At 46.2% G+C, this 27,511-nt stretch overlaps 1 protein-coding gene across 3 annotated transcripts in view; it reads left to right on the top strand.

The window, feature by feature from the left end:
- The window catches only part of LOC140738724 (protein FAM107B-like), a 71,926-nt gene that overhangs the window by 10,321 nt on the left and 34,094 nt on the right, over positions 1-27,511 (top strand). The window lies entirely within an intron of this gene.

Genomic DNA, 27,511 nt, shown 5'->3' with positions numbered 1-27,511 from the left:
TTCATTCAGTCTTTTTCTATAGGGTTGGGGAAACCAAGAAATAGAGGGTAAATGTTTAAGGTTGGAAGGCAGAGATTTAATAGGAATGTGAGGGGGAAGGTTATTTTACACAGAGAGTCTGTTTATGGAATGGGCTACCAGAAGTGGTAATTGAGGTAGGCCCAATAGCAACTGCCATATCCTGGCATACCATGCCAGGGGCACCACGGTAGGGTAGCGGCTAGCACAACACTATTACAGCTCGGGATGTTCAGAGTTTGGAGTTCATTTCTGATGTCCTCTTTAAGAAAGTCTCTGTGTTCTCCCTGTTTGCACGTGGGTTTCCTATGGGTATCCCATTTCCTTCACAATCTAAGGACGTACCAGTTAGTAGGGTAATTGTGCCCCGTGATTAGGCTAGAGTTAAATAGAGGTTGCTGGCCGGAGTGGCTCACTGGGCCAGAAGGGCCCGTTCCACTCTACATCTCTAGGTAATAAAAAAAATCATCCGAATGAATGAGACATGTAATTGGGGAATTAATCTGAAGTTTTTAAGATGTGCTGGCGTTTCCCCAGCAGTTTGCTTGTGACATCTATTCAGTCGAGTCAGTAATAATGTCTTAAACTACTTACACTTTAATGTCACTGTTGCCCTGGAGATTGGGTTGTCAGCCATCTTGTACTTGGAGATGCCATTGAGATGGAGGTCTTGTTTCATTGATTGGTTCATTGCAGATTGCACCAATGAGTTTCAGAGCTGAAGAATCAAAGTTCAATGTAAACTTATTATCAAAATACATATATGTCACTATATGTACTAACCATGCATTTTTCAAAGCATTTAAAATTCAAACTGACAAGTAAATTTATTATCAAAGTACATATATGTCACCATATACAATCCTGAAATTCATTTTCTTTTGGGCATTCACAGTAAGTAGAAAGAAACACGACAGATTAAAGGAAAAACTGCACACAACAGATATGACAAAGGTGCAAATGACAACAAAACTGTGCAGATACAAAGAAGAAGAAGAAGAAGAAATATCATGAGCATGAGTTGTAGAGTCCTTTAAAACTCATAGGCTGTGGAATCAGTTCAGTGTTGAGGTGAGTGAAGTTATCCACTCTGGTTCAGGAGCCTAATGATTGAGGGGCAATAATTGTTCCCAAACTTGGTGGTGTGGGACCCAAGACCTGCCCGATAGTAGTAACGGGAAGAGAAGAGGGTGTAGCCTGGATGGTGGGTGGGGGGCGGATTCTGCTTTTCTTGTGGCAGTGCTCCGTGTAAATGTGCTTGTAAATGGGAATGATGCAGCACATTTCCCGTTGTCAGAGTGAATGTCTGGCGTGAGTTTGTAAGCGTCAAGCCTGCTTGGATCTGCCTATCCACAGAGGTACCATGTGTAAGGAAAAAGTTAAATGTGAATCCCGCTTGGTTTACAATAAAATAAAATGTAAGTGAGGGTAATGTCTCGGAGGGTAAAATGGTGAGTGAGCAGGGCTGGGTATGAACATTGAGAGGTCACGGTGTGGTTATACAGAACGCTAGCGAGGCACCACTTGGAAGTTTGTGTTCCGTTTTGGTCGCCCACCTTCAGGAAGGAGTGCAGAAAAAAATTACAAGAATGTTGCCAGACATTGAGGGCCTGAGATATTGGGCGAGATTGGACAGGCTGGGACTTAGTTCCTGAGAGACAGTGTATAAAATCATGAAGGAATCAAGAGTAGCTACACGCGGCCTCACTCCCCAGGTGGGGGAATCAGGAACCAGAGACCTCACGTTTAAGGTGAGAGGGGAAAGAGTTTCAAGAATTTCAGTTCTGAATGCTATTTGCTTACTTTTATTGTTTGCCGAGACTTTTCATCAGGGCAGTTTCCCTGAGTATCCTCTCCGTAACAATGACGAAGGGTCTCGGCCCAAAATGTTGACTGTTTATTCATTTCCGTAGATGCTGCCCAACTTGCTGAGTTCCTCCAGCGTTTTGTGTGTGTTGCGGTGAGGTAGTGTTCACGAGTTCAATGTCCATTCGGAAATCTGATGGCTGAGGGGAAGAGGCTGTTCCTGAATCGTTCAGTGTGTGTGTCTTCAGGCTTTTGTATCTCCTTCCCTGATGGTAGAGGAGCCTCTACTAGGTCCCTGCCAGGAACCTGTTTTATTGTATGTACTTGAGCTAGCGATATAGCAGCTGTTGCCTCAGGCTGAGAGCGCCTCAGAACACAATTCGCCAGCTCGGGAGAGAGAGAGGACATGGAGTTGTTCAAGTTCATTTGTCATCTGACTGTACATTAATACAGCCAAACAAAACAACATTCCTTCAGACCACGGTGCACCCACAAAGCACAGCACATAAACAAAATACTACCACAAATATGTTAATAAGATATCATTCAAAATACATGTAGTGTGCAGCACAGGTAACAGAAAACAGCTCGCTGTCCTGGTGCTGAGACCTCAGTGGTGTCAGGGATTTCATTAGTCAGACCGCCTAAGGGAAGAAGCTGTTACCCAGTCTGACAGTTCTAGTCCTGATGCTTCTGTACTTCCTCCTGAAGAAGCTTGCTGTCCCTTGAAGGACTGTGAACCTGTAATATTCTATTCCACAGCCATTACCGATACTCTGTCCTGGAAGAGATTCAATGCAGAGAGAATTACTTGGAGGAGGTGGAAGGGGTGCTTGGGCAGGAAATGGGAGTTGAAGTCAAGAATGGCTTGAGGGGCCGAAGGGACTCTTGTTTCTTCTCTTCCCTTGAAGTGGAATGTGAGATCTGGTCAGATGGCTGCAGTTTGACCAGATTTTATTCAATAGACCAAATGGCTTCTCCCTGGGTCATGAAGGACTGGTAAAGAAGGGATGGCTCTTTGACTTTACCCAGTAGACCCGATTTTGTACGTGTGTGCGAGCGAGAGAGAGAGAGAGAGAGAGAGAGAGAATCGGCATGTCAGGGTGAGGTTTGATTCCATACCCTGCTAAATGGCCACATAAAATACAGGACCACTTAGGCCATTCAGCCCATTGAGACTACTGTACTCTGCCATTCTATCATGGCTGATTTTAAAGTTCAAAGTAAATTTATTATCAAAGTGCATATATTTCACCATATATAACCCTGAGATTCATTTTCCTGTGAGCATTAAATTTAATAAATTTATTATTCCCCCTCCAACCCCATTCTCCTCACTTTTCCCTGTAACCTTTGACACTCCCGACTAATCACAAGCCTATTGACCTCCATTTTAAATATACCCAATGACTTAGCCTTCACAGCTGCCAGTGGTAATGAAATCTACATATTCAGCACCCTCTGGTTAAAGAAATTTCTCCTCATGTCTGTTGTAAAGAATTGATCTAAGAGCCCTTCCGTGCTACATTTCTAGACTTTGCCGTAATGCGAGATGAGAGGGGTATGAAGAAACTGTGCCCGTGGATGGTTCTTTTTGAAATAGGGACGGCTTGGCAGCATAATACCAGCAATCACCAATCGGAGTTTGACTCCCACCGCTCTCTGTACGTGACCATGTGTTTTTTTTTAATCTAAGTGCTCCAGTTTCTTCCCACATTCCAAAGGTTTATGGGTTAGGGTCAGTAAGGTGTAGGCATGCTATGTTGGTACCAGAAACATAGCAACACTTCCGGGCTGCCCCCAGCACAACCCCTGACTGCGTTGGTCGTCGACGCATTTCACAGGATGGTTTGTTGTAAATGTGACAAATAAATCTAATCTCTCTATCTCCTTTCAACCTCACTCTTGTCCGAGGGTGAATCTCCCTGTGGTTTTAAGTGCCGCCCAATCTTGAACTTTTAACGGAAGTCGATTGCACCCAAGGACATTATCAGCATCATCCACGCTCTCAGTCACGCCCTAGCAATTCAGAGAATCAGAGGCAGTTTGCAACTCTAAGGCTGTTAGGCCCTCAGCCTCAGTGCTGTTCAGAAAAAGAGCTCTCCAGCCAAATTCCACTTTCCAGTGCTATCACTGCAGCTCCAAGGTAGTTAAATTAAATCAGTTGTAATGAACCAAAAAAACAGCTGGTTTTTGATTTATTGGCTAATTGAACTGTATTTGCAAAGTTTGTCTTCTTTTGCACATTCGTTGTTTGTCAGTCTTTGTGTGTAGTTTTTCATTGATTCTGTTGTATTTCTTTGTCCTACAGTGAATGTCTGCAAGAAATTGAATCTCCAGATAGTATATAGTGACATATACACTCAGTGGCCACTTTATCAGGTACAGGAGGTATCTAGAAAAGTGGCCACTGAGTTTACGTTTATTGTTTTTTGCTGCTGTAGCCCATCCACTTCAAGGTTGTGCATCCAGAGATATCGACGTGGGCCGAATGGCCTGTATCTGTGCTGTACCATTCTTCATTTAAGTAGCAGTGTGATAATGATCAGATTAGCGAAATCAGAATTACAGTACCTTTTTTTTCCGGGGGGGGGGGATTTTTGCTGGGGACACTCCTGTAAACCAGACACCCGGCCCCACACAAACTACAGTTTGTCTTTTATCACTTAGCATCTGTAAGCGAGTCAGGAGCAGTCAAGACTGTTGTTCCTGCAGGTACCACGAGCCACAGCATGAAATCCTTGCCTTTGGCAAGAGGTGCTGAAGTCAAATAATCCAACCACAAACCAGTTTGTAAAGCACCAGGCACTTGAACCATGAAAGGAAAGACATTTTTAAAACAGCGAGACTTCCCTGAGCCACAAAAATGTTTCCCTTGGGAAGGAGGGGGAATCCCTTTAGGATGAAGCAAAACATATGACATATGATTCCCTTTTTTTCCCACAACTGCTTAATCAGCCGCTACTTTAGGGTTTGCTCTCACAGTATACAAAAGCTATAGCGAGCCGTCTGGACAGTAAAAAACGTCATTGGCTGCAGTCTACCATCACTTCAGGATGTGTATGTGTCCAGGACAAAGAGCAGCCAGTAACACCAGTGCAGACACTCCCCACCCACCCTGCAAGCTGTCTTTTCTAAAATCTCCCTTCTGGAAACTGCTACAGGGCTTTTCAAACAAAAACTTCACACCATCTTAAAAGTTTCTTCCCCAGGCAGTTATCTGATAAACCATTCCAGTTCGATCCCCACCCCACTCCCCTCTAATTATTACGCCTACCACACCTATAATGCTGTTTAGTACACGTTGATATTAATGCACATTTTATTCCAAAACTGTACTTTAACCTCTAGCTTTATCTTTTTATATAATTCTTTATTTTTAATTGTTGAATACTGTTGTTTCTTGTTGCATGTTGTGCCCTGACCAACACACCAGAACAAATTCCTATTCATCAGCAGCCTTGTTTGCCCTGTCGTATGACGAGGGTGATCGTGGTCTTTTGACCATAATTGTTCTTGGCAAGTTCATTAACACAAGAGATTCTGCAGGTGCTGGAAATTCAGAGCAACACACACAAAATGCTGGAGGAACTCAGTAGGTCAGGCAGCTTCTGTGGAAGGGAATAAACAGATTCTGTTTCTGGCTAAGTTATTCCATCCTGATGATGGAGCAGTTATTTGGAATTGAGGCAAAGAACTGTTTCCATATGTAGAAGGCTGCAAATCTCTGGAATTTTCTAATCCAGAGAATAAGAGTGCTGAGCCTTCAATTATATTCAGTACTGGGATCGATGGGACCGTTGTGGGGCGTTTCAGTACTGGGATCGATGGGGCCGTTGTGGGGCGTTTTAGTACTGGGATCGATGGGACCGTTGTGGGGCGTTTCAGTACTGGGATCGATGGGACCGTTGTGGGGCGTTTCAGTACTGGGATCGATGGGACCGTTGTGGGGCGTTTCAGTACTGGGATCGATGGGACCGTTGTGGGGCGTTTCAGTACTGGGATCGATGGGACCGTTGTGGGGCGTTTCAGTACTGGGATCGATGGGACCGTTGTGGGGCGTTTCAGTACTGGGATCGATGGGGCCGTTGTGGGGCGTTTCAGTACTGGGATCGATGGGACCGTTGTGGGGCGTTTCAGTACTGGGATCGATGGGACCGTTGTGGGGCGTTTCAGTACTGGGATCGATGGGACCGTTGTGGGGCATTTCAGTACTGGGATCGATGGGACCGTTGTGGGGCGTTTCAGTACTGGGATCGATGGGACCGTTGTGGGGCGTTTCAGTACTGGGATCGATGGGACCGTTGTGGGGCGTTTCAGTACTGGGATCGATGGGACCGTTGTGGGACGTTTCAGTACTGGGATCGATGGGACTGTTGTGGGATGGGGAGGAGAGGGAGAGAAACTTCTTGCTAACTGCTAACTACTGCGGCATCCCAACTTGTGACTGGTCAACTCTAAGATTTATCTATTTGTCAATAGGAGATGTTCCCAGGGCAGGATCTCACCATTGTGCTCAGGGCTTCCCAACCATTGTCATGTCTGTTTGCTCCCCCATCCCTTTGGGACAACCTACAGATGTTGACTAATGTGTTGAGCAGGTTGACCCGTATATACCAGGAACACTGATGAAAGAGCTTGCAACACTCATTATGTGGTTAAATCCACACTGAGAGATGATCGGAAAAGAGTAAAATCTCCCCAGTGTCGTCATCGCATCGAGAAAACAGATCTCTGTTGTAATCTATAAACACAGGAGATTCTGCAGATGCAGGGAATCTTGAGCATTTCACACAGAATACTGGAGGAACTCAGCTGGTCAGGTGGCATCTGTGGAGGGGAAGTAATAGTTGACGTTTTGGGCCGTGACCCTTCAGGCGTGTGGGCACTCTGCTCACTTTATTAGCTACCTCCTCTATCTAGAGTATGTTCATGGTTTCCTGCTGCTGTAGCCCATCCACTTCATGGTTCAACGTATTGTGCATTCAATTCTGCACACACCACCGTTGTAACACGTGGTTATTTGAGTTGCTGTCACCTTCCTGTCGGCTTGAACCAGTCTTTGTAGACAATTAGCGGTGGGGGTGTAGAATATCTGGGCTGGATGATGTCTTTGATTATTTTAGCTGCTTTACCGAGGCAGTGAGAAGTGTAGACAGAGTCCATGGAGGGGAGGCTGGTTTCTGTGATGTGCTGAGCTGTGCCCACAGCCCTCTGCAGTTTCTTGTGGTCACGGGCAGAGAAGGTGCCGTGTGGTGAGGTGTAGGGCCTGTTTCACTCGAGGTTGCCGAAGCAAACATTCCACATTCAGTGTTTTTCTTTGCTCGTGTAGTTACCTAGAGTTTTGTCTGGGTTTGATGCTGGGAGAAGGGACGTGGCCTCCAGCTGTCAGTGTGGAAAAGTGCTCCCCACCATTGAGCAGATCCACACAGAGCGCCTGTCACAGGAAAGCAGCAGTCATCATCCAGGTCACACTCGCCTTTTGCTGGTGCCATCGGAATAAGGTGCAGAAGCCTCAGGACACTCACCACTGCATTCAAGAACAGATATTATATTTCAGCAATCAGGCCCTTGAACCAGAGAGGATAACTTCACTTGCCTCAACACGTACAAACACGCCGGAGGAACTCAGCAGGTCAGGCAGCATCCGTGGAAACGAGCAGTCAAAGTTTCGGGCCGAAACTTGCCTCAACTCTGAACTGATTCCGCAACCTATAGACTCACTTTCAAGAACTCTACAACTCATGTTCTCACCATTATTTTTTTTTAACTTATTTTTGTATTTGCACAGTTTGTCTTGTTCAAAGTAAATTTATTGTCGAAGGACATATATGTCACCATATACAACCCTGAGATCATTTTCTTGTGAGCTTTCACAATAAGTCCATAATTACCACAACAGAATCAATGAAAGACACAACCCAATTGAGTGTTCAACCAGTGTGCAAAAGACAACAAACTGTGCAAATATTAAAAAAATTGAAATAATAATAAATAAGCAATAAATATGGAGAAAATGAGGCAAAGAGTCACTGAAAGTGAGTCCATGGGTTCTGGAAACAGTTCAGTGTTTGGGTGAGCAAAGTTTTCCCCTCTGGTTTAAGAGCCTGATGGTTGAGGGGTAATAACTGTTCCTGAACCTGGTGCTGTGAGTCCTGAGGCTCCTGCACCTTCCTCCCGATGGCAACAGAGAGAAGAGAGCATGACCTGGGTGTTGGGGGTACCTAATGACGGATGCTGCTTTGTTGATTCAAGGTTCAAGATTCTTTAACATTATTTCCAGTACACAAATGTAAGGAGAACTCCAATCTGATCTAGCACAAAAAAACACAAAAGATAAAGAACACAATAATTTTAAAAAACAATAAATATAAATACATATACTAGCCTATATACATTGTATGTCCATAAAGTGATGCTGGACTGTACGCAAAGTGACTGACAGGAAATGATAAAAGTAGTGGTGGAGTTACTGGCTCTTGCTGCTTGGTAGTTTTTTGTTGATTCTATTGTATTTTGTTGTTCTGCTGTGAATGCCTGCATGATAATGAATCTCAGGGTTGTATAAGCTGACATATGTGTATTTTGATAATAAATTTAGTTTGAACTTTGAAACTTGGTAGGTCAGGAATGGGGTGCCTAGAGCCTGCTGGAACTGAGAAAACACAAGTGTCTATAGTTGAAGCAACAATCCTGGGTGGTTCACAGGCACGTGACAGCTGCATTGTCTTCTGTGAGATGGCCGGAAATGTGCGGGCTTGCTCTTCGTCTGATTCTTCCTCTGTTTCTGCGTTCCTGTTCCCCTTCCCTGCCGGGAAGGTCTTCAGTCTGCCGGCTAACCTTCCCGATATGTCAATGTCAAGGCCTCCCAGCCCACGTGAACCGGAGTGATCCCTCGAGGCAGGATGAGAGGCAGTGTAGTTCATGCAACAACACAGCTGCAACTTTCCATCTGTTCAACTTCAGGAACAGTGTAATTAACACGGTGTTTGAGATAAAAGGTTAGCTTTATTTGTCACACGCACATCGAAACATTGAAACGCACAGTGAAATGCGTCATTTGCGTAAACGATCGACGCAGTCCAACGATGTGTTGGGGTCAGCCTGCTAGTGTCGCCATGTTTCCGGTGCCAACATAGCACGTCTATAACTCATTAGCCTTTCTCCACACGTTTTGGGAATGTGGGAAGAAACTCACGCAGTCATAGGGAGAAGGCAGAACCTCTTCACAGACTTTGCAGGAATTGAACCCTGATCTTCTGATTGCTGGTGCTGTAAAGCCTTACGCTAACCACTACACTACCGTGCAGTCCTTAACAGTGTTCGGGTATCCCATTGGTGGGATAATCCTGAGGTTTATCTCCACTGAGTTTGAGTCTAACTTTGTGGCTGCAGGGGTTTTGAATGTAGTTCACTAACTGAACCAGAATAGGGGTTATTATCACTTAAATTTGTTTTACAACAGCACTACAGTGTAATACATAAAAAGTTTACAATAAGAACATTTGTATACAAAATAAATAGTGGAGAGCGAGAGGAAAATAGTGAGGTTGTGTTCATGGGTTGTTCAGAAATCTGATAGTGGAGGGGAAGAAACTGGTCATAAATCACAAGATCTGCAGACGTCGTAAATCCAGAGTAACACACACAAGATGCCAGAGGAACTTGGCAGGTCAGGCATCTGAGATCCTTACCAAAATGTCATCTGTTTATTCCTCTCCAGAGAAAGAAGTTCCCAACCTTTTTTTATGCCATGGACCCCCACCATTAACCGAGGGGTCTGTGGACCCCAGCTTGGGAACCTCTGCCGTAAATGCTGCCTGACCCACTGAGTTCCTCCGGCATTTTGTGTCTGTGATGTTTAACGTAGCCACAGTCAGGCCCTTGCAACCCCAGGCCTCTCCAATGATAACAGAGCAGTGACTTGGAGAGTTTAACTGGCAGCCCGACCAGGCTCTTGGCAGCGTTCCTGGACAGAAAGTGTCATGCTTTGATTAATTTCATGCGGCAAAATGTAATCAGGAGCACGTGTCTGAATGAAAGGGGAGCTTTTCCAACAACTGGTGACGTGAAAAGCAAATTTAACACTTCCTAATATTAAAGGCGGAGGCACATTCTTCTTAACTTATAGTTTGCTTTTGCAATGAATTTTCATAGAAGTTTTTTGTGTTCTCCGAACAGCTGATGTCGTGTCCTCCGGTTCCATATTTGGTGGTTCTTGTGTGTTTCTGAAACCATTCCTCCCTCCCCCTCCCCAGCCTGTGACCGTTGTGGGATTAACCCAGCCTCCAAAGATTTAGTTATATTTCTTTCCAATTTGATGGGGAACACACTGAGAGTTTCATCAGACTACTCACTGTGTTAATTTCTGTATGTAGTGTACAGCGCTGTTTCTGTTGCAAACGGCTGATTTCCACAGCTCTTACACCCTGTGTACGTTTGCACATGATAGTAAACTTCAACCCACCCCGGAGATCCTTTGGACAACTTTGTATAACAAAAGGCCAAACGGTCCTCGTTTTTGAGGCAGCACTTCACCTGTGAATCTTCTGTGGTTACCTGCTGTGCCTGATGCTCCCGACACTACCTCCTGTGTTTTGGTGAGACCCGTCGTAAATTGAGGGACCGCTTTGTCAGACACCCTCCACTCCGTCCACCACAAGTGGAACTTCCTGCTGACCAAGCATTTTAATTTTCATTCTCAATCCTATTCCAACGTATCGATCAGTGGGCTCCTATTGTGCCAATACCTGAAGGCACGAATATAGATTTGTCCTTCTGGTAAAGAATAATTCCTTCCCACCCCCTCCCCTTATTTTATTCTCCACTTTGGCCTCTTGCCTCTTCTCATCTGCCTGTCACCTCCACTGGGTCCCTCCTCCTTCCCTTCCTCCTACGGTCCACTCTCTTCTCCTATCAGATTCCTTCATCTCCAGCCCATTACCTTTCCCACTGACCTGGCTTCGCCTTCCAGCTATCCTTCTTTCCCTCCCTCTGCCTGTTTATTCGGGCATCCTCGCCCTTTCCTTTCCAGTCCTGAAGAAGGGTCTTGGCCCGAAATGTCAACTGTTTATTCATTTCCCTTGATGCTGCCTGACCTGCAGAGTTCCTCCAGCATTTTGTGTGTGTGTGTCCTGACCGCCGTTTAATTCTCAGAGCAGAGCTGCTGTTTGCTCACCTGACTACAGGAAAGATGTCAATAATATTTGAAGGATGCGGAGGCTGGTTGGCTGCTCTGCGTGTCTAGCACATAACTCTCCTCAACTTCTGTGGGGTCCCACCCCACCTTCCCCTTCCCCCACTTCCTGCTTTCCACAGGAATCGCTCCCTAGCTGACTTCCTTATCCATTCGTCCCTCCCCACTGATCTCCCTCCTGGCACTTACCCTTGCAAGCGGAACAAGTGCTACACCTGCCCCTACACCTCCTCCATCACTACCATTCAGGACCCCAAACGGTCCTTCCATGTGAGGTGACACTTCACCTGTGAGTCTGTTGGGTCATATACTGTGTAGTGTTCCCGATGCGGCCTCCTGTATATTGGTGAGACCCGACGTAGACTGGGAGACCACTTCGTCAAGCATCTACACTCCATCTGCCAGAACAAGTAGGACTCCCAGTGGCCATCCATTTTAGTTCTACTTCTCATTCCCATTCCAATATGTCTATCCATGGCCTCCTCACAACAGTGGAGGTTGGAGGAACAACACCTTGTATTCCATTTGTGTAGCCTCTAACCTGATAGCATGAACATTGATTTCTTGAACTTCCAGTAACGGCCCACCCCCCCACCTCAGCATTCCCCATCCCCTTGTCCTTATCTCCTTGCCTGCCCATCGCCTCCCTCTGGTGCTCTCCTCCTCCGTTTACTTTCTTCCACAGCCTTCTGTCCTCTCCTATCAGACTCCCCCTTCTCCAGCCCTGTGCCTCTTTCACCAGTCAACTTCCCAGCTCTTTACTTCCTTCCTCCCCCTCCCGGTTCCACCTCTCACCTGATGTTTCTCTCTCCCCTCCTCCCACCTTTTAACTCTATTTCTCTCTGTTTTCTCCAATCCTGCTGAGGGGTCTCAGCCCGAAACGGCCATACTCTCTTCCATAGATGCTGCCTGGCCTGCTGAGTTCCTCCAGCATTTTGTGTGTGTATGTGTTGCTTGGATTTTCAGCATCTGCAGATTTTCTCTTGTTTGAGGCTGAATAACGGCTTGGTACAGACTAGATGGACTAAAGGGCCTCTTTCTGCACTGTACTGTCTGTGACTCTATTAGTCTATAACCAATGGCTCTTTGTTTAGGAACTGTTCATCTGAAGTGGAATACAAATGTGGATTACCACAGAGAGAGTCTGCAGAAACCCTGCCGGGGGGAAACCAGAAATCAATGTAGTACTGGTGCACGTCCATCAATGGACAAGAATAAGCTTCTTATCTGAGCAGTAAAGTTAAATGAGGACAGTTTATGATCATGGTTTAGTAATTAAAGATCAGAATCATTTCCTTAGGTAATCTCCCTTTCAAAAATGGTGGCTTAGCTTTTTCCTGTGTGTTGGCTATTGTCTAATGTTTGTTCAGGCTTGGTTGAACTTGTTGATGTTTGACACCTTCCCAACCTCAATGTGTGGAGGAAAACCTGTGTTTCTGTGGCAGCCTCTTTCCGTCTCAGGAAGTCCTAAAGCTCAAATTTACACTCTGATATATGGCACAGGATCTCCAGGGAGCGATGGCTGGAGAACCTGGTCTGGGCGTGATCATATCCCAACAGGGTCTGTGAGCTCTGGTAGTAATGATGGGAATTATTGAAGGGAACATTCCTTCCTAGAAGTTCATCCTGCCTCAGACCATGTGCAGTGACATCATATCTATCCCAGTCTATCCCTCATCATATTTATCTCTTTCACAATCAACTTCCCAGCTCTTTACTTCACCCCCTTCCCCTCTCCCGGTTTCACCTATTACCTACCACCTCCCCTCCCCCCAACTTCTTATTCTGATCTTCCTTTCCAGTCCTATGTAAGGTCTCAGCCCAAAGCATCGACTGTTTACTCTTTTCCACAGATGTTGCCTGGCCTGCTGAGCGTGTGTGTTCCAGTGACAAATGTTTAGGAGGGTGACTCGAAGGAGAGAGACTAGCCCCCCACCTTCTGTCCTGTCCTGATATATTTTGGTGATTGCCCTCCGCCAGTCTCTTGTGTTTCTTCACTGAAGATCCACGGATGTTTGGGGTGGCGCGGTAGTGTAGCAGATAGCATAACGCTATCACAGTGCCAGCAACCCTGGTTCAATTCCTGCTGCTGTCTGTGAGGAGTTTATACGTTCTACCTGTGGGTTTCCTCCGGGTGCTTGGGTTTCCTCCCACATTCTAAAGATGTGCGGGTTAGTTCAGTCCACTGGAGGCCTGGAGACGGCCTATCCGGGGGTGAGAGGACTGTCTATGTGTGTGCATTGGTGAGAGGGAGTTGCTATTGTTTTGTCTTTGTTGCTGCTTGTGTTGCGTGTTGAACATCGTGGTCGTGCTACAGTGACGACACGTCCTTAAGATTGTGTTGGTCATAAACGCAAGCTACGCATTTCAAGTTCAAGTTTACTGTCATCTGACCGTGCCTATACACAACCAAACGAGCCAGCGTTCCTCCGGACCACAGTGCACCCACACAACAAATAACACACAGCACATAAACAAAAATAATACTACCACAAGTAAGTTAATAAAATATAATTCAAAATCAATGCAGTGCGGAGCGCAGGTAAACAGTAAAAAAGTAAACAGCTCGCTGTCCTAGTGATGAAACCTTAGTGGTGGCAGGGTATTCAGTAATCTCACAGCCTGGGGGAAGAAACTGTTACCCAGCCTGACAGTCCTAATCCTGATGCTCCTGTACCTCCTTCCTGACGGTAGTGGGTCAGAGGGATTGGGGGGTGGGTGGTAGGGACCCTCAGCAATGCTTTGGGCCCTTTGTTTACAATATTTGCAGTGTGTCACAGAAAGGGAGGAGGAAGACCCCGGTTTCTCCTCGGCAGTCTTTAATGGCCTCTCTAGGGTCTGGCAGTCCGATGCCTCACAGCTTCTGTAGCTCACAATGATGCCCTGCATGCTTCGCTGTACTTGCGATAAATAAATGAATCTGAGGCACAGGAAGTTGGGGGGCGGTGGGGGGTCGAGGAGGTTCAGGGAGGAGAGTTCAAGACCTCAGATTTAAAGGTTGATTTAAAACCAGGGATTTTGTGTGGGAGAATATCGAGTACATGTTGGCACATCTGTTTCTGCCTCAACTCTGGTGAAGTTCACAGCTCTGTGGGGACAGGCGTGTTGGCTGCAATTCTTTTCCATTCTCATTCAAACCCCTCCCACTCCCACTGTTAGTGGAAATAATGTGAGCCTTCTCTGGAGACAACCTGTCGACTGACATCTTTTATGAACCTACCGATTCCCATGGTTAACTAGACTATTCTCTTCCCACCGTCTCCTGCGAAAATGCTGTTTCCTTTTCTCAGTTCCTTCATATGTTGCCAGGGTGCAGCATTCCGTCCCTGGACATCAGAGATATCCTCTTCCTTCAAAGAAAGGGGTTTCCCCCCCCTCCACCATTGATTCTGCCCTCACCCAAATCTCCTCCACTTCCGGAGTATTTGTGCTTACCTCATCTTTCCGCTGGCTTAACAGTGATGGGGTTCCTCTTGACTTACCCACCACCCCGTCAACCTCTGCATCCAACACATTATCCTCTGCGACTTCCAGAATCGCCTAAGGGATCCTACCACTAAATATATCTTTACCTCTCCCACTCTGCTTTCCACAGGGATCGCTGCCCCCATGATTCCTTTGTCCATTCGTCCCTGCCCACTAATCTCCCTCCCGGTATTTATCTCTGCAAGTAGTCAAAAGTGCTACACTTGCCCATTCACCTCCATTCAGGGCCTCAAACAGTCCTTCTAGGTGAAGCAACACTTCTCCCCTTTCCCCTCTCTCCCCGCCTTTCCCCTCTCTCCCACCCCCTTTCCCCTCTCTCCCACCCCCTTTCCCCTCTCTCCCACCCCCTTTCCCCTCTCTCCCACCCCCTTTCCCCTCTCTCCCACCCCCCTTTCCCCTTCTCTCCCCTTCTCTTCCCCTCTCTCCCCTCTCTCCCCCTCTCCCCCCCTCTCTACCCCACTTTCCCCCCCTACCCCCAACCAACTTCCCTCTGCCCTTACGAACAGACACCAAACCCTTGGAGCCTACATGGGCTCCTGTGAGACAAAGCCTCTGCTTTCCTCCCGGATTAGTCAGACCATCAGAGGATTGTGGTGAAAATACATTTGCTCGACTCTGACTTTTATTTTGGCCTAGTTTCACTCTAAACCAAACAGAAACAAGAGCTTTAAAGGAATTCACATCGGAATCAGGTTTAATATCACCGGCATATGTCATAAAAATTGTTCTTTTGCGTCAGCAGTACATTGCAGTACATAATAATAAAAACTATGAATTACAATACATAAGTGCAAAAAATAACAATGAAATAGTGCAAAAAGAGAATAAAAAGAAGTGAGGTCGTGTTCATGGGTTCAGTGTCCATTCCAGAATCTGATGGCTGGTTCCTGAATCATTGAGTGTGTGTTTCTCGCTCCTGTACCTCCTCCCTGATGACAGCAGTCAGAAGAACGCATGTCCTAGGTGATGGGGGTCCTTAATGATGGATTCTGCCGTTTTAGAATAAAGTTAAGGCCAGAAATCCAAACCAAAAATGTGGTTTTAAAAAAATTTGCACAGTATAGTCGTCAGCATGTGAGAGGGAGGAAATATTTCAAGCAGAACTTTGCATCAGTCCTGAGACTCTCTTCACGCACACTGTATGGAGTCAGAGTCGCACGGTGTGGAAACCAGCCGAGATGCCCATTCGAATCAGTCCCATTTGCCTGTGCTAGGTCATAGCCAAACCTTTCCATGTACCCACCAAACAGTCTTTTAAAAGCTGTTACTGTCCCTGGCAGCTCGTTCCACATACTGATCACCCTCTGGCTAAAAAAGATGCCTAGTGGGTTTAGTTTTAAAATGCAAAGCGTTAAGCAAATTTATCTTTTCTAAAATCTGTTTATTAGAAGATGGCTATTGAAAAGCAGTCCTGGCCAGAGTCAAGTTGTCAGTATTTTTGTCTTCTGGGTGATGGAACACAAAACACTGAAGGAACTCAGCAGGTCAGGCAGCGTCTGTGGTAAAGATTGAACAGTCAACGTTCCAAGCCCTGCTTTGGGACTGGGATCTTCTTTTCCATAGATGCTGCCTGACCTGCTGAGTTCAGTATTTTGTGTGTGATGCTTTGGATTTCTAGCATCTGCAGACTTTCTTGTGTTTTTGATGGTTCTTTTGAAGGATGTTACAGCTTTGACTGCTGGTCTGGTTTGATGACCTGACCCTTACAGGGTTTTAAGTGGCTTCCAGTTTCTGTTTGTTGGTGTCGCAGTGTAGTTTTGGCAAGGCACCAAGTAGCAAGGGAGTTTACAGCTCGTGAATCAGCAGCCCATCTGCTGTAGTTTAAGGAATTACAGGAGAAAAGCAGTGGAGGTGCTCGGGTAAACCATCCCCCCCCCTTCCACTCCGCCTTTCACCCACACCAGGATACCCACCCATCTGTGTTCAGTGACCTGCATCTTGCTGCTCCCCATGGGGAAAGTGCACCTTTGATCCAAAGCAAGGGAGTTCTGCGTGCACATGCTGATGCCTCTCCCTTCCTGTTTCATCCATCCCGCGCTGCCAAGAGATGGAATCAGAAGAGTTGAGATAATAGCTGGAAAGGGTTTGTCCCACGAGCCTCCTCATTAATTTATAGAATTTTGTGTTTTCCAGAATTCCTCTGTAGTGGGATGGCTCGACAGAGTGGACAAGGAGAGGATATTTCCTATAGTGGGAGAGTCTAGAACCAGAGGGCACAGCCATTTAGAACAGAGATGAGGAGGAATCTCTTTAGCCAGGTGATGGTGACTCTGTGGAATTCATTGCCACAGTCTACTGTGCAGGCCAAATCACTGGGCATATTTAAGACAGAGGTTGATAGGTTCTTGATTAGTAAAGGTGTCAAAGGTTAAGGGGAGAAAGAGCGGGATAATAAATCAGTCATGATGAAATGGTGGAGTGGACTCGATGGGCCGAGTGGCCTAATTCTGCTCCTGTGTCTAATGGCTACCAGCGAAGAGTCACTCGATGGACCTGTTGTTTGCAGCAGGAATGGAGGAGTGTAGAAACGTTGGCTATGCTGGGAGAACCATTCAGCTCATCAAGACCATTCTTGCTCTCATTCATGCGAACGAGCTCCCAGAGGAAAGCCACGCAGCCACGGGGAGAACGGTACAAACTCTTTACGGGAATTGAACCCCGTTCTTCCCATCGCTGATGCTGCAGAGTGTTCGTTCAGAGGAGGTCGGGGGCAATAATTTTTCCTTGGTGTTGGGTACCTGGAATGTACTGTCAGGCAGATACGACAGGCGTGTAAGGGGCTATTAGATTTATGAATATGCAGAGAATGATATGGATTATGTACAGGCAGAATCAAAATCTAATTTAATAGCACTGGCTATTGCAAAACATAAAAATTGTTAATCACAATAAGATATATATTTTTTAAAAGTTAAATTAAATAAGTGGTGCAAAACAAAGAGGTCATGGATTAAAGGTGAAAGGTGAAATATTTAAGGGAAACCTCAGGGGGAGCTTCTTCACTTAGAGGGTGGTAAGTGTGTGGTTCGAGTTGCCTGTGTAAGTGGTGGGTATGGGATTGAGTTTAACGTTCACCAGAAGTTTGAGAAAGATCATGGATGGGAGGGCCATGGAGGGCTATAGTTCAGGTGTAGGTCGGTGAGACTAGGCAGAATAATGGTTTGGTACAGACTAGATGGGCTGAAGGGTCTGTTTCTGTGTTGTAGAGTTCTGTGACTGCATGACCAGCCTACTGAGTGAGGGATGATCTAGAATTGAGTTAGAGAAGGTGCACAGTACAACAGAGAGCTTGTCATTGACACGGATTACTTCAGAAGGTGTTATTGGTAACATTTCAAGGGCGTCTTGGTAACGTAGCGGTTAGCATGATGCTATTACAGCTCAGGGCGTCAGTTCAGAGTCAAAATAAAAAATTAGTAACATTCCAGAATGATTGGAAAGTACTACAGCACAGAAACAGGCTCTTTGGCCCATCTAGTCCATGCTGACCTGTTTCTCTGCCTAGTCCCAACTACCCACTCCCAAATCAGATAGCCCTCCACGCCCCTCCCATCCATGGACCTATCCAAACCTCTCTTTAATTAATTTATTGATTGGTTTATCGGTTGATTGATTGAGATACAGGGCGGAATAGGCCCTTTCGGCCCTTCGAGCCGCACTGCCCAGCAAACCCCGATTAAACACTAGTCTAACCACAGGACAATCTTACAATGACTAATTAACCTACTAACTGGTACGTCTTTCAACTGTGGGAGGAAACTGGATTACCCAGAGGAAACCCACATGATCACGGTGAGAACATACAATTTGCTTAGTGGCAACGCCGGGAATTGAACCCTGGTTCCTGGTACAGTAAGGTGTTAAGTGAACCACTACACTACCATGCCTCCCAATGTTACACCTGAACCCACATCCACTGGCAGCTCATTCCACACTTGCACCACCCTCTGAGTGAAGAAGTTTTCCATCAGATTTCCCTTATATACTTTGCCAGTTGCCTGAATTCATTTCAGTGGTTCCTGTGCAGTGATCTGTTCACATTGCTGTGGGGCGTGTCCCGGCCGGCAAGGTCCCCAACTCCCTGAACCTTTCTCACCCCTCCACAGTGGGGAAGCCCATTATGACTGCAGCTTCCTGATTCTAGCCGAGACATGATACGTGTTCTGGGTAGATTTGCAGCTCTCGAAAGGTTGGGTGCAAATTCATATACTCATCACACACATCGAAATGTATGGCAAAATGCGTTGTTTGCGTTAACATCCAACACAACCTAAGGATGTGCTGGGGCCGGCCTGGAACTGTGCCCCACATTCCGGTGCCGACATAGCGTACCCACGGTGTTCGGCAGAACACACCGAAACAGGGCGAGCCCCTTTCCTGCCTCCCACCCACTCAAATACACAGACAGGCCTCCAGCCACCGGTTCAGGCCCTGACTCTGGCTTCCATGCTTACTGACCCAGGGCTGTGAACTGTTTGCCACACTCGTACCATCGCCCCCCCTTTCCTTTCAAGCAGAGGTGGGTAAAGGAGGTGTTGTTCCAAAGTCTTTCCCTACCAGCGCCCCCCCCCCCCCCACACACACAGGAGGAAAGAAGCAGGTCATCACCACTCTGTCTGCAGCCGATGTGTCGACAGGTTGTGAGCCACCCGAGCATTCGGAACTGGCCTTCCACTGCCTGCCACACCGCTCACTCTTCAAAGTTATTTGGATTCTGAGTCATGAATCATAAATTAAAAATGAGGAAACAGAATTCCATGACTCTATTAAAGTAAACTGAAGCAAGTGGGAAAGAGGAACAGCGTGGTCCCCTGTGTCGTGTCATCTCCAGTAAAGAGCTGCTGGATGAAAAGGCAGTTTAGATCCAGATTCAGACTACAGTCACTCTTTCCTCTCCGACTGCACACAAGGACTGCAGAGCCTGTTTCTGAACTGTTTGCAGTTCTGTGAGGGCTGGACTGGCTTAACAGGAGAAAATCTGCAGGTGCTGAAAATCCAAAGCGACACGCACAAATTGCTGGAGGAACTCAGCAGGCCAGGCAGCATCCATAGAAAAGAGTGAATAGTCGACGTTTCGGGCCGGAGAAAGCTTCTCTTTCTTTCCAGTCCTGATGAAGGGTCTTGGTCCGAAACATCAACTCTTTACTCTCTAATCTAGGAACAGAGGGCACAGCCTCAGAAATGGAGGACCTCTCTTTAGATCAGAGGTGAGCAGGAAATTCTTCAGCCAGAGAATGGTGAATCTGTGGAATTTGCTGTTTGGTCTCAATAACCTCAAATCTAGGTTAATCTTAATCACGTTTGGGTTTGATGCTTTATAAGCCTCGCTAAGGTCTTCTGTGAAATTGGTCAGCCTGCTCTTTGGAGGATTTTAGCAGTTTTGGGTCCCTTGTTTAAGAAAATATGTACTGGATTTGGAGAGGGTCCAGAAGAGGTTAACAAGAATGATCCCTGGAATTAAAGGGTTAATGTATGAGGAACGTTTCATGGCTCCAGGCCTGTACTCTCTGAAGTTTAGAGAAATTAAGGGGAATCTCATTGAAACCTATCGAATATTGAAATACCTAGATAGAGTGGATGTGGAGAGGATGTTTCCTACAGCGGGCAGAGAATCAGAGGGGCACCGCCTCAGAATGCAAGGACATCCATTTAGAACTGAGATGAGAAAGAATTTCTTTCACCAGAGAGAGGCTGGTGAATCTGTGGAATTCATTGCCACAGATGGCTGTGGAGGCCAGGTCATTGGGTATATTTAAGGCTGATAGGTTCTTGATTAGACAAAGGTTACAGGAAGAAGACAAGAGAATGGGTTTGAGAGGGATAATAAATTGGCCACGATGGAGCAGACTCGATGGGCTCCTCTGATCCTTTTTTAAGTATTTCTCCTCTCCCTTTAAATCTAGTTCTTAATTCCCTCTTCCTGGGAGAACAACTGCATTCACCCTGTGTACAGCTGGCATGATTGTATATACCTCTGTAAAGTCACCCCTCGATCTCCTACAGTACTGTTCACAAGCCTTGGGCACATGTACATAGCTAGGGTGACTAAGCCCTTTGCACAGTACTGTACTTGTCAATGTGGAGCGGACAGTAAGTTTATAAATCTGGCGGAAACAAAGGACACTCTCAGTCCATAATAGAGACCTATATCAGAATCAGGTTTATTATCACTCTTTTTTTTGTGTGGCAGCAGTACAGTGCAGTTCATAAAATTACTACAGTACCGTGCAAAAGCCTTAGGCACCCTAGCTATATATATATATATATATATATACCTAAGACTTTAGCACAGTGTTGTAAATTCCAAGGAATAGAGAGTTTATAGAACACTACAGCATGAAAACAGGTCTTTATGCCCATCTAGTGTGCCGATCTGTTAACTGCCTTGTCCCATTTATCTGCACTCGAGGGACTGAAATATGGAGAGACGTTGATTAGGTTGGAGGCCAGATTGAATTCCAGAGATGGTCATCCTTGCTCCTCGCCCATGAGAATCTGCCCAGTGTGGGTATCAAGAGCAGGATAGGAGTGGGCTAGTCTCTGCTGAATGTCAGGAGGCCCATCACTAGGTTACTGGCACAATGCATGGTGGCATGGTGCAAACATGATAATCTATCCCTCATGATGAAGGAATTGGTTGTTGACTTCAGAAGGAGTAGCAGACCGCACAACCCCATCTACATCGGTGGTGCGCAGGTGGAACAGGTCAAAAGCTTTAAGTTCCTTGGGGTGAATATCACAAATGACCTGACTTGGTCTAACCAAGCAGAGTCCACTGCCAAGAAGGCCCACCAACACCTTTACTTCCTGAGAAAGCTGAAGAAATTTGGCCTGTCCCCTAAAACCCTCACTAATTTTTATAGGTGCACCGTAGAAAGCATTCTTCTAGGGTGCATCACAACCTGGTATGGAAGTTGTCCTGTCCAAGTCCGGAAGAAGCTGCAGAAGATCATGAACATAGCCCAGCACATCACACAAACCAATCTTCCATCCTAGGACTCACTTTACACCGCACGCTGTCGGAGCAGTGCTACCAGGATAATCAAGGACATGACCCACCCAGCCAACACACTTTTTGTCCCTCTTCCCTCCAGGAGAAGGTTCAGGAGCATGAAGATTCGTACGGCCAGATTTTGGAACAGCTTCTTTCCAACTGTGATAAGACTGTTGAACAGATCCTGACCTGGATCTGGGCCGTACCTTCCAAATATCTGGACGTGACTTGCACTACCTTACTTTCCCTTTTCTATTTCTAATTATGATTTATAATTTAAATTCTTATTATATTTACTTTGATTTGTACTTCAGGGAGCGTGAAGCTCAGAAACAAATATCACTGTGATGATTGTACGCTCTAGTATCAATTGTCTGGTGACAATAAAGTATAAGTATGCCATTCAACTGTGGCTGGGCCTTCCTGCACGCCTGTGCCTTTAAGAAGGAAAAGACGGAACCCCAGGAGGTGAGGGAGTGGTGGGGGGGGGGTTGGTGGTGAATATTTTTCCATAGTTGACTTTATTGCAGGCTGTTCTCAATCTCCAACACCAAATATAACACCACAATTTCCAGGAATTCTGCAGTGAATCGGGATATTGCCGGGAATTTAGGGCAATGCAGAGAAGAACAGCAAGACTAGGTTTAAAACCAAAACCCCTCAGCCAGTAGGCCTTCCTTGCAGATCATTTCCTTTTCACTGACTTCTCGTTTTTGTTTTAAATAAGCCTATTATCCACAGCGTGGAAATCACTATTTTCTGACAGGAGCTGGGCGCAATGTGTCAAAGTTTAGAGTGCAAATGTTACACTATTAGATCCTCATTTCCTTTCCCTTTGAACTCAACCAACTCCATTATGGGCACATGCTTCCCCAGCATCGAGGACACCTTCAAAAGGTGATGCCTCAAAAAGTCAGCATCCATCATTAAGGATCCCCATTACCCAGGACGTGGCCACTTCTCATTGCTGCCATCAGGGAGGATGTACAGGAGCCTGAAGGCACACATCAATGATGCAGGAAACAGCTTCTTCCTCTCTGCCATCCGATTCCTGAGCAGTCCATGTACACTACCTTACTAGTTGTGCTCTTTTTCACACTGCTACTTTTTATTTATATTTCTCTTGGGGAGGGCTTCGGGAGTAAACCGCTGAGGAAAAATCCGGAGCTGGAGGCCTTGGGGCAGGCCTATGTTGAGTTCAATCTAACCGGCAGCTCTTGCAATGCTACAGGTGCCGAACTGTATCGGTCTCTGCCATTCCTTTGGGTTCATCAGATGTGTGGAGAGAGGGAGCTTGCTGCACGGGCAACAGCTTGCTCTCCACATTGTGCTGCCCTGGCTTGTGTATCACGTAGACAGCTGGGACCCTGACCAACAGAGGGTCATGCGGTTTCTTATTGTAATTTATCATATATTTTATGTAGTGCAAAGTAAAATGACAAATCTTATGGCGTTACACCAGTGATAATAAAACTGATTCAGTTAAGGCCCATGAAGATTCACATACTGCCGTTTGAAAGAGTCTGTTCCTGAATAAATGCAGAATAAATGATTAAATATCGAACACAGAACAGGACCACACTGAACAGGCCATTCGGCCCAAAACATGTACTGATCTTGATGCCAATTTATACTAAATGCCCTCTTCCTGTTCATCATCCGTATCCCTCCATTCCTTTCATAGTCTGTCTAAAATCCTCATCAACTCAACCAAACTGCCTGCTTCCACTAATACCCCTCGTAACCCATTCCAAGCACTCTACGTTTTTACGAAAAGAGTTTTTTGCTCACATCATCTTCAAACGTCCCCAAAATTAAATCCGTGTCCTCTGCTGTTTGACATTTCTACCCCGGAGAAAAGATTCTGACTGTCTACCCTATCTGAGGCCCTCCGTTGGTTGGGGTCGACAGTGGATGTCGTGGTCCCAGTTGTGTATGTGTTACGCAAACCAGGGCAGTACGATATGGAGAGCAAGCTGTTGCCCATGTAACAGGCTCCCCCTCTCCATGCAGATGATGAATCTAAAGGAACAGCAGACACTGAAACAGCGGCGTCGTGTGAGTTGCCAGTCAGCATTGAGCTCAATGTAGGACTGCCTTAGAGGCCCCAGCTATGGATTATTCCTCAGGGTTTACTCCCAAAGCCTTCCCCATGAGTGGGTATGGCCGCAAAGCAGTGGAGGTTTGAGATCAGAGTTTTCCTTCTCCTAGATGAGCTGCCAACCATAGCTGATGAGCTCCATCTGCCCAAAGCGTCTGGTTTTAAGGCACCAGTAACCCACCTCTGTAGAAAGGTCGGTAGAAACAGTTAGAAAGTAACTCACGTCAGTAGAAACAGCTCTGCTGGGCTTAGTAGCTAAGCCAGACCTGAAGGCCAGGAGCTGGACTTGGCTGTCTGACACTGTTTAATGCACATACCATTGGGAGCATTTAATAGGCAGTGGAAACTCAGCCTCACTACCTCCCTCCGGCTATAACAATCTTAAGGAACCTACCCTCGTTATTGGCTTTATTTTTAATCTAGTGAACGATGTCATTAAATTGATTCTGGGATCTTTAGGGATAATATCAAACTGTCTAATCTGCAGTATATGTAATGCTGCAAGAATCAATCTGTTGACAACCACTCCCTTTCCCTCTCCATCTGGAGACGGGATTACCACACTTGTTACAGAGGTGGAAATAGTTTGTATCTCTTCCTGATAAGTGATTTAAATACTGCTGTCCCTCCTGAATAAAACGATCAATAGTTTCCTCTCAACATTATATCTATCTGTTTATTTATTTATTTAGTGATGCAACACGGATAGGTCCTTCTGGCTCTTCGGCCTCGCTGCCCAACAACCCCGATTAGCCCCAACCTAATCACATGATCAATTTACCTACCTGTACGTCTTTAGACTGTGGGAGGAAACCTGCGCCTTCCATGGGCAGGATGTACAGAGTTTCCTCACAAAGCTCACTGGGATTGAACTCCAAACTCCAGCTTGCCGCAAGCTGTAATAGCATTGCACTAACTGCTACGCTATCGTGGCGCCCAATTTTAAAAAAAAACTTTTGTCTTTGTTCCTCTTGAGGTGATTGCTGGCAAGATCAGAACCAGGTATATTGTCAGTGTCTTTGTTTGATGTGAAGTGTGTTGTTTTGTGCCAGCAGTGTAGTGCAATGACCTAAAATTACAATGGATTACAAAGTAATTGCAACACTTGTATAGGCACATGGATGGGAGGGGTACAGAGGGCTATGGCCCAGGTGCAGGTCAATGGGACTAGCGTGGATTAGATGGGCTGAAGGGCCTGTTTCTGTGCAGTAGTGTTCTATCACCCTGTGGCTCTAAATGAGTTTGTGTTCAGTGTCCATTTAGATATCGGATGGCAGAGGGAAAGAAGCTGTTTCCTGATTGTTGAGTTTGGGCCTTCGTGCTCCTGTAGTTCCTCCCCAATCAGCATACACAAAGCATTGCATCTGTGGAGGGGATAATTCAGACCGAGACAGTTCATCAAGGCTCAGCCTGAAAGATCAACTGTTTATTCTCCTCCATTGATGCTGCTTGACGCTGCCGAGCACCTCTTTGGTCCGTTGCTCTGGATTTCCAGCATCTGCAGTGTCTGTTGTGCTTATGATTCCCTCCTCCCTGTTGGTAGTAATGAAGAGGGCACATCCTGAGCAGTGAGGATGTGAAGTGATGGGTGTCGTCTTCCTGAGGCAGCACCTTTTGAAGACGGTGAGGATGATTGTGGAGCTGGTGGAGTCTGCAATCCTCTGCAGCCTCTTGTGATTTGGAGTCTCCGTTCCAGGCAGTGATGCTGGAAATCCAAAGCAACACAGACAAAATTGCTGGAGGAACTCAGCAGGTCAGGCAGCATCTGTGGAAATGAATAAGCAGTTGACATTTCGGCGGGCCGAGACCCTTCATCAGGACTGGAAAGGAAGGGGGAAGGTGCCAGAGTAAAAAAAAAGTGGTGGGGAGAAGGGAAGGAGGACCAGCTAGAAGGTGATAGGTGAAGCCAGGTTGGTGAGGGAGTGGCAGATGAAATAAGCTGGGAGGAGATAGATGTAGAAGGCAAAGGGCTGGATAAGTAGGAATTTGATAGGAGAGGAGGGGTATGCTTTCCCCTCTCCATACATATGTAGTGACTTGCAAGTGTTTCTGATGAACAAGGCTGGCATGTGCTGCTGATCCCCAATGGCCCTTGAGGAGGTGTAGGTGAGCCACCACCTTGAACTCTGCAGTCTCTCTGGTGCCATTGGGCAGGGAGTTTCAGGGTTTAAACCCAGTGGTAATGAAGGAGCTGTGATACACGCCAAATCGTTCCATGACCATGATTGTTTGTGGCAAATTTTCCTGCTTTGCCATTGCCTTCTTCTGGGCAGTGTCTTTACAAGATGTGCGACCCCAGCCATTATCAATACCTTTCAGAGATTGCTTGGCATCAGTGGTCGCTTAACCAGGACCTGTGACATGCACCAGCTGCTCATACGACCATCCACCACCTGTTCCCATGGCTTCACGTGATTCTGATTGGGGGGGGCTACTAAGCAGGAAATACACCTTGCCCAAGGGTGACCTGCAGGCTAGGGGAGGGAAGGGGTGCCTTACACCTCCTTCGGTAGAGACGTATCATAGTGTTGCTAACTGAGGTAGTGATTAGGGTTGTGCAGTTGGTTTAGGTAAGTAGTGGTTGAAGGGAGGTGGCTGATTCTGACACTGACTGCCACCCTGAATTCATTAAGATTTTGCCCGGAGGCTGTTAAAGCCGGTGCAGGAACTACCCGAGCTCTCACTGGGCTTTTCAGTGTTGCCGTTTGTTTTGTGGTGCTGAGGAAATGGAAAATGAGCAGCAATATTTTTGCAAATCAACTGCTGGATATAGAGCGATGCAAATTTGCTGATGGCGTTCCTGGTCGGGTAGTGTGTAGACAGGACGGGCATTGTGAGCATTTCCCACCGCTGTTTGAGCCACTGATGTTTTATAGTGACTGATTGTTTATATTATTTATTTAGTCACGGGGTGGATGTCACTCGTAACACCAGCATTTCCCACTCATTCCAGTGACTGCACTGGTTTCCTCTAGATACTTTAATTTGCACACCACCCCCCCCCCCCCCCCCACATCCCAAAGACATACAGGTTACGTTGGTATGTTTGGGCATTGCTACATTGGAGCCTTTGGATGGCGTTGGTTTTTGACGCAAATTATGCATTTTGCTGTATGTTTCGATGTACATATAACAAATAAGTAATCAAAGTTCAAAGTAGTTTTATTATCAAAATACCTATGTCAGCATATAGAACTCTGAGATTAATTTTCTTGTGGGCATACTCGATAAATTTATAGAATAATGACCATAATTGAAACAATGAAAAACCGTCCAATTGGAACGTTCAACTAGTGTGCAAAAGACAAACAGTGCAAATGCAAAAAGAAAGAAAGAATAGATAAATAAGCAATAAAGATTGAGAACATGAGATGAAAAGTCCTTGAAAGTGAGTCCATTGGTTGTAGGAATATTTTAATGATTGAGCAAGTGAAGTTATCCCCCTTTTGGCTCAAGATCCCGGAACGCCTTTGTGCCCAGCAGGAAGTTCAGAGTCTGGGGTGGAGGAGCAGGGAGTGGTGTGGATAGGAACAGTATTTAAGATGTATCTGGACAGGTATCTGAAGGTATAAGTCACAGAGGGTAGGATTGATGTTGATAGGCATGGTGGTTGGCAGAGATGTGTTGGGCAGAATGGCCTGTGCCTATGCTGTATAACTATAGGCCAGACTGTGTAAGGAATTGGAGGGGCATTGAGGGGGTACATCACTGACGCAGCCTCTTTGGCCTATTGAGTCCATCCTGACCATCAGCGACCCACTTCCACTAACCCTACATCAATCCTAGTTTATTCTTTCCCCATTCCCTCACACACTCAGAGGGTGGTGGGAGTGTGGAACGATCTGCCAGCAGAAGTGGTGGATGGGGGTTCGATTTCAACTTGGATAAGTGGATGGGAGGGCTATGGTCT

The sequence above is a fragment of the Hemitrygon akajei genome, chromosome 14 (assembly GCF_048418815.1).
Source record: "Hemitrygon akajei chromosome 14, sHemAka1.3, whole genome shotgun sequence".
NCBI classification, from domain to species: Eukaryota; Metazoa; Chordata; class Chondrichthyes; order Myliobatiformes; family Dasyatidae; genus Hemitrygon; species Hemitrygon akajei.
The sequence above is the reverse complement of the archived record's forward strand: the minus strand, read 5'-3'. Positions and strand labels throughout refer to the sequence as shown.